The sequence below is a fragment of the Schistocerca americana genome, chromosome 1 (assembly GCF_021461395.2).
Source record: "Schistocerca americana isolate TAMUIC-IGC-003095 chromosome 1, iqSchAmer2.1, whole genome shotgun sequence".
NCBI lineage: Eukaryota > Metazoa > Arthropoda > Insecta > Orthoptera > Acrididae > Schistocerca > Schistocerca americana.
In genome coordinates this window covers 817,406,804-817,414,125 of record NC_060119.1, presented here as the reverse complement: position 1 = coordinate 817,414,125, position 7,322 = coordinate 817,406,804, and the positions used below count along the sequence as shown (strand labels likewise).

The 7,322-nt window shown below is 40.2% G+C and overlaps 1 pseudogene; it reads left to right on the top strand.

The window, feature by feature from the left end:
* The first annotated feature begins 4,443 nt into the window (after nt 1–4,443).
* Nucleotides 4,444–4,561, top strand: LOC124556583 (annotated as a pseudogene).
* Nucleotides 4,562–7,322: the final 2,761 nt, after the last annotated feature.

The window sequence follows — 7,322 nt, the reverse complement described above, 5'->3', positions numbered from 1 at the left end:
CTGAAAATTGGCTCTGATTTCTCACGTTGACAAACTTTGCCAGCCACCAATATCCTTCCACTGTTCCCCACCTGAAAACTGTCAGCAGCTGGGCCTCCAAGGACCCACGAAAATAAATCTGGGTGTATTGGTAATGTCACTGCCAATCGTACATATAGTCAATTAACATAAGTGACACTACAAAAGTATAGACTACCCACTGCTACAGAAATGACACGGGCATTCCAGTAAAAAAAAAAAAACCAGTCCTTCACTTGTACAACAAGTTATTGGGTTGGACAGAAGAGCAAGAGCTGTCCTTATCTATGGTCATGTCATGACAGACAGCCACAACCGTTAATTGCATTCTCTGTTCATATCGTGTAACAATTGGTGTTTTTGGGTTCCTCTTGTGTGTCCCATTCAGTTAAATTACTTTCATCAGATTTCTCTCCAGTATTCCAGTCACTAAACACACAAGTAGAGAGAGTGATCTCAGGTTGTCCTCGTCATGTAAAACCACCCTTCACTTCCAATCAAGCCACAAAGTCTGAGTTTTTATTATTATTCATTTTATTTTGTTCTTTTTCCATTCTATGTGTCTGAAAGATCCCATCCTTTGCTCCTATTCCATTGGAGGACTCTATGGTAAGCCCTCCATACCAAAAATTTTGAAATCTTATTACCTCTTATTTAGTAACAGTGGCATACTAGGGCCTAAAGTCTGCATGAGTTACCAACTCTGTGGATGTAACAAAAATTTGCTAAGTTTTGTGGAATCAGATGTAAAAGTACTTTTTTCCCCTGTCGATTCATGCCTGACATGGGAGCAGGCAGGCAATTTGAGTGTTTAAAGGCTGGGGTGAACCTTTTGCATGCATGTCCACACTTTACCACCAAAATACAGTGTAAACAAAAATTATTCTCACTATGTGTGAGACTGTGATATCAATGATCTTAGTTTGATATATACCACTGTCTCTTCTAACATGTTCTCTCATGTTACATGAGATATTTGCAATTTTGTTTTTGCAGTGTGTAACGAATCAGCCCAAACAAATACTAATCGTCACATCTTTCGTGTGATGCTTAATGTCAACAGAAAACCTATCTGTTTCCGAATACAAACAAAACTATTTTTGAGACAGAATTCTACAAGCCCATTCGATAGGACAGTCCCAAATTAGTTTAGTGAAATATTTGTTTATTGATATGTATTAACAGGGACAATAAAACGGGAAGAGTAAGCAGTAGCGAGTGAGTAGCTCTGCTACTGGTGGTAGCAGACAGGAGCAAGGCGGTACATAAGTCTGGGTAAGTTCAAGTTTTACTCTTCGTGTCAATACATGTCAATTAAGAACTACCGCACTAGACTAATTTTGGAATACTCTGTCTAGTGGGCACATAAAATTCGGCATTGAAAATCAATTCCTTCGACACTGCACGTCTCATGAAACATATAATGAGCAGTATTCATTTGGACCAACTCCACCTACAAACTGTAAATACGAAATTGTAAGTAACTGCTGTAAGAAGAGAGAAAATGAGCCTGATGACTTCTAAGAGACAACCTGTATATATTTTCTGGGTTTGTGCAGGGGGCATTGTTAACATAGCTCGTCGTAAGTGAATTGTTTTTACAATTTGGTTGTGCAGTGAAGATTATGGTGCTTATATTATTTTGTGATAAGTAGAGATTTGAGGTTGTAAAATAAAGAAAACAATCCTTTATTGGTGAAGATACTGTGATCATAAAAAATTAAGATTGTGGGTGCAGGAGATATCTGGTTCAGAATCTCCTGGATTTTTTTCCACAAAATGTTTAGCTGAATGTATGTACCAATGCAAGTATATTAAATTATAGTTTCTTGTGAGATGACATTCTTCAGTCAGTCATAAGTATTTACAACAAAGACATGGCAGTTATATTTGTTAAATCTTGTAAATGTGCTTTAAGATGGTATGTCTTATGGCAGTTTATGGCCACAATAGTGTTGCTGTCAACATTGCTGCAATAGATGGCAATTTTGCCATATGGCTGGGCAATATGGCTGAAGTTGCAGGTAATTGCCAAGGATTTGCTCACCAAGGGTGGGCAATATTTTGTATTGTGGTAATATCTGTCTGTCCGCATCTGTAAGCATTTACCTCTTGCTCTCACCTTTGTCTCCTACGTCTCTCACTGATAGTGTTGCACTCAAGTGTCTGGACGAAAACAATATAGTTTTGTTTTTGCTTATTTTGACACACTAATGCCAAATGCAAGGCAAAAATGTTGCATAGGAAGAGTGGAAGTGCAGGTGGATCTTCAGCTACATGGTTTTCATTTGTGTCACATGTTTGATCCTATCTCGAGAAGCAGGAATTGATAGTATAAACAGTCATGTGAGAGCGAAAATAAAATAAAATTTACATTGTTATTTTAAGATTCCTGTAATGAAATCTTCCAGTCTTTCTACCAAAGCATTACATACTTCCACTACTATGAAACTTTATGACTAGTGAACTTTAAAGAGGTACATTAAACTTCGTATTAATCGTCACCATCAGGTTGTAACTGGTGCCAATTCTCTTGTATTTGTATCAGTCTTAGCAGCACTTGGACCAGTTGCTTGTACGAGATATTTGAAAACATGTTTTGACATTCTGGTAAAATTATGGAACAACTATGAGTCCACTAGTTAAATTTTCTGAAGCATTCTGTTGTGACCTTTACCTTAGTTAAGTTTAGGTGGGCAAGTTCCATGTGAGCAGGTAGATTTTTAATCAGTACCACAGTACCTCCTCTTGGGTTATCGATCCTGTCCTTCCTGCAGATTATCTAATTGCAGTTGCAGAATTGTTTGCCGGCCGAAGTGGCCGAGCGGTTATAGGCGCTACAGTCTGGAACCGTGCGACCGCTACTGTCGCAGGTTCGAATCCTGCCTCGGGCATGGATGTGTGTGATGTCCTTAGGTTAGTTAGGTTTAAGTAGTTCTGAGTTCTAGGGGACTTATGACCTCAGCAGTTGAGTCCCATAGTGCTCAGAGCCATTTTGAACCAGAATTTGTTTTTGAGATAGGACATGGGTTTCTGTCAATAGGGCAGCATAAGCACAATGGGAATTCTTCTTGGATTTAGTATTGTGAGAAATACCATTGGTATTCCAATTCACAATCTTAAACGGCATTGTGTAATAAATCCAATCCATTGGAAATGTTAATGGTAGCAGGTCAGATGGTACTAAGTTTTTTAAAAAAATCTGGTGCTTGTCGGAGTTCCGTTAACAGTCTGTTGCACTGTCCAGGAAATTTGTAAGTGTAGATTCATTAGAGCATACCTAGAGGAAATTTCATGTCGTGCTCTAGGCCAGTGGACTGTGCGGAAGCAGCTGTTAAACTGAAAGGTTTGCTGGATGCCCACACGGTGCGTGGTTGGTTCTGTGTTGCTGATGGGTTGTATTTCGAAAATGGCACGTCGCAGAGCAGTAGAGCTGGAAACTGAGCAGGTCCTGAAGGAGTGCTGATCGCTGTTGTTTCAGGTGTGGGGTTTGATTTCGCTCACACAAGTGACCACAGTTCGTGCATTTGGGTGGAATCATAGTAAGGTTTCTGCAGTTTTGTGTCCAGCGCCACGTATAACGCAGTGTGGGGGGCCAATTCAGTGCTGCAAGTCATGACAAAACTGATGGCAATTGTGACATTGCGCTGAATTATTTGGGGCTCTGTGTGACTCCCCTCTCACTTTTAAGTTGGAGCAGATCGTAAATACTTTTGGCGGCATCAGGGCATCAGTATTTTCCAGTTCGACCATGTAGAGCAGTGGTGGTCAAACTTTTCTACACAAGTACTGCCATTGTGGGGCGGCACTTTGGGCCGCATATGTACAGATCTTATTATTAATTGCTAATTTACAAAAATCTACGTTTTGAGCCCCCGTAGTAGACTAGCAATAAAAAGGGCACAGTAACTGTGCTCCTAGCCACCAAGCACTGATAGTTAACAGTTGACACCATTCGGAACACTTAGTGTCGACATTTCTGTTTCAGATTGCTGCAATCCTCAGCGACTCCAAAATTGTGACACTAATTGCGTGCCGAAGTGTTGCTGTGTTGGCTGCATAAGTGCATGATTAATTGTACTCGCGATACAAGACACGATCACAAATGTTTAGTAAAGGTTTTGAATGTAATTTTTCTTGTACTCATTACGCAGTATTTCAACAGCCCTAATTTAATTTCATATTTCTTGTTATAAAGAAGCCCCGTATTTGACGAACTTCGTATTAATCGTCACCATCAGGTTGTAACTGGTGCCAATTCTCTTGTATTTATATCAGTCTTAGCAGCTCTTGGACCAGTTGCTTGTACGAGATATTTGAAAACATGTTTTGACATTCTGGTAAAATTATGGAACAACTATGAGTCCACTAGTTAAATTTTCTGGAGCATTCTGTTGTGACCTTTACCCCTCTCTATGTGCATTGGGCAACAGCCTTGCTGCAGTGGATACAGCGGTTCCCGTCAGATCACCGAAGTTAAGCGATGTCGGGCGTGGCCGGCACTTGGGTGGGTGACCATCCGGGCTGCCATGCGCTGTTGCCATTTTTCGGGGTGCACTCAGCCTCGTGATGCCAATTGAGGAGCTACCCGACCGAATAGTAGCGGCTCCGGTCATGATAACGACCGGGAGAGCGGTGTGCTGACCACACGCCCCTCCTATCCGCATCCTCAGCTGAGGATGACATGGCAGTCGGATGGCCCCAATGGGCCACTTGTGGCCTGAAGACGGAGTGCTTTTCTAAATGTGCATTCACAAATCCATTTTGCTTCCATTTGAAATGTAGCCTATACCCTAACTGGAATGAGTCGGTCGGCCGGAATTGAGAATACTGCAAAACATATGCATTTCTCCTCTCGTATACTTCAACCCTGCAATCATCACTCCACTTACCCCTCTGCCCCTAGTGTAAGTGTCCAACTTTGCTTCGATCATGGCAGAGTTCACCAACATCAATTAATGTTAAGCCTGTCTTAAAATATTACGGTCACCGTAAGTATTTTTGTTTCTTACTAGGTAGGTAAACTAGACTCTTGTAGTGATGGAAAGAACCGATTTTAGTTTTACATATCGGTTGCATTATTCGTTCATTCTTTCTTTTGACTGAAAACAGTCTGTGGGAGCAATCAAATGAAAACTATAGATTCAGTCGGCGCTGGCTGGGAATGGAAGAAATCATACGACTGGATAAAAACTGATCCTCTAAATAAATTTAACGCGCTATAGTGTACCTGAAAGGATGATTCATATTCTGAAAGTATGTTGTTTAAATAAATTCAAAGACAATTAGAGGATTCGGATGATAATAAATATTTCTTACGAGAAAAGTACCTCTGGCAAGTGACAGTATATGCTTAAAAAGCAAGTGGTTGTCACTAAACAATTAAAAAATATGTATTTTATTTGTGTCCTGTTTCCGTGTTGTCAGCATTATCAAAAGAGAATTATCGGTGACACGTGCAAATCTGTAGAAGACAGAGACAGTTTCAACAAATTTAATTTAAAAAGTATTTATTGAAACAATATATAAGTGCCAGTTATTAACCCTAAAAACAACCAAAAATCCAAATGTAAATAAATATATACATACGTACATAAATTTTGAAAATACTTTATATTTAGAAATATACTTTTATGCACTTCTCCTCGAAATAAGATAAGTTATATGTCTCTAAAACAATTATCAACCCTAGGGATGGGTCACGTATAACAAAAAAGATTGAAAAAGTATATCAGTGAAATCACTCAAACCCGGAGACTGAGTGAAAACATTAATATAACTGCCATAATTGTCGGAGACTTGTCGGGCAGTCTGTTGTCTCACATGGAGTGAAACCACTCAAAGCGGAGAATTAATGTAAGAGATTCATGCAGCTGACTTGGCCGTAGAGACTGATTTTATTCGGTTGTTTCATTCTACTAAAAAGAGCTAGTGAATGAAAAATAGTCAGTTGACCAAGCGATTGTTAAAACTAGTCGGTTGTCCCAGCACTATCTACCCCTGTAGTGGTGGCGCTACTTACACCTCTGCACCTGAGGTAAGTGGGCAACTGCACTCAATTCACGGCCGAATGCACCAACGCAAGTTTTAAAACATTGCTGTGGCTGTAAGTTTTTTCGTTTGTTACTGAGCAGGAAAACTGCACTCTTAAGAAGCTTTTACAGTTAGTTGACGTCTTTGGATTCGCCTGCCTGCTACTTGCTATATGCATATTATTATAAAATGCGACTGAGAACCGAGGACCGCACGAATATTCGAATTCGGCCCGCGGGTCATAATTTGACGACCGCTACTGCAGAGAAGACGTGAGGTGCTTATTGGTTTCGACGTTTGAGTCACCATGATGATCGGAAGATTCCGTGAGGCCAGGCACTCGTTAGTAGGCTTGACATGTTTCGTGTAAGCACTGATAACTACGTTCAATGGTTTAAGCACATACGTTTAGAAATATATTTGTTCCTGTTTGAGATCTGCGCCCACACATACTATGACTAATGGCTATGAAAAGACACAGCTGATTGCCTTTCCCATCCTTCCGTAATCCAATGGAACCAATGACCTTGCTGTTTGGTCCCCTTCCCCGAATCAACCATCCAACCATACTCAATTACAAACTTCCTGGCATTTATCTGAAGCGATTTAGGGAAATCACGGAAAATCTAAATATGAATAGCTGGACGCGGGTTTGAACCGTCATTCTCCTGAATGCAAGTCCAGTGTGGACAGTAGATTATGCTTTGTAGTATTAGTGACAGGGTATGTACTATATTATGCCAGGCACTATTCTACAGCAAAAATATTCTACATTGAAGTTCGTATTTATAAATGGGATTGTGTAATATAGCGTGAATGGACTTCCACCTTATTGAACGTTACTGCATTTAGTTAACTGTAGTTGTACAGAATTCACGAGTAGCTCCAATGATGAATACTTAACAGTGTGCATTATTCACTTTTAAATTTTCGTAGGATTGGGAGGATGATTGCAGTACACTGATTTCTGTTCAAATGTATTGTTTGTAGTAGGCTTACTTGTTAATAACGCATCGACACGTTTGACTAACTGCTGCTGCAGTTTGAGAACTTGCAAGTAAGAATGCTGTAGTCACTTAAGACTACAAAGCATACTCTGCGTCAGTTGCAAGAAGCAACACCATTCAAAGCAGATACCCATAGTCCTTGTATTTTACAGTTAAAAGGGGACCACGATGTCTCACAAAATTTTACATGATTATGAATCCCAGCTAAAGCCCGGTCCACACGCAACGATCTGTCTGCGCAGACATCGGCGCAGATGTCTGTAC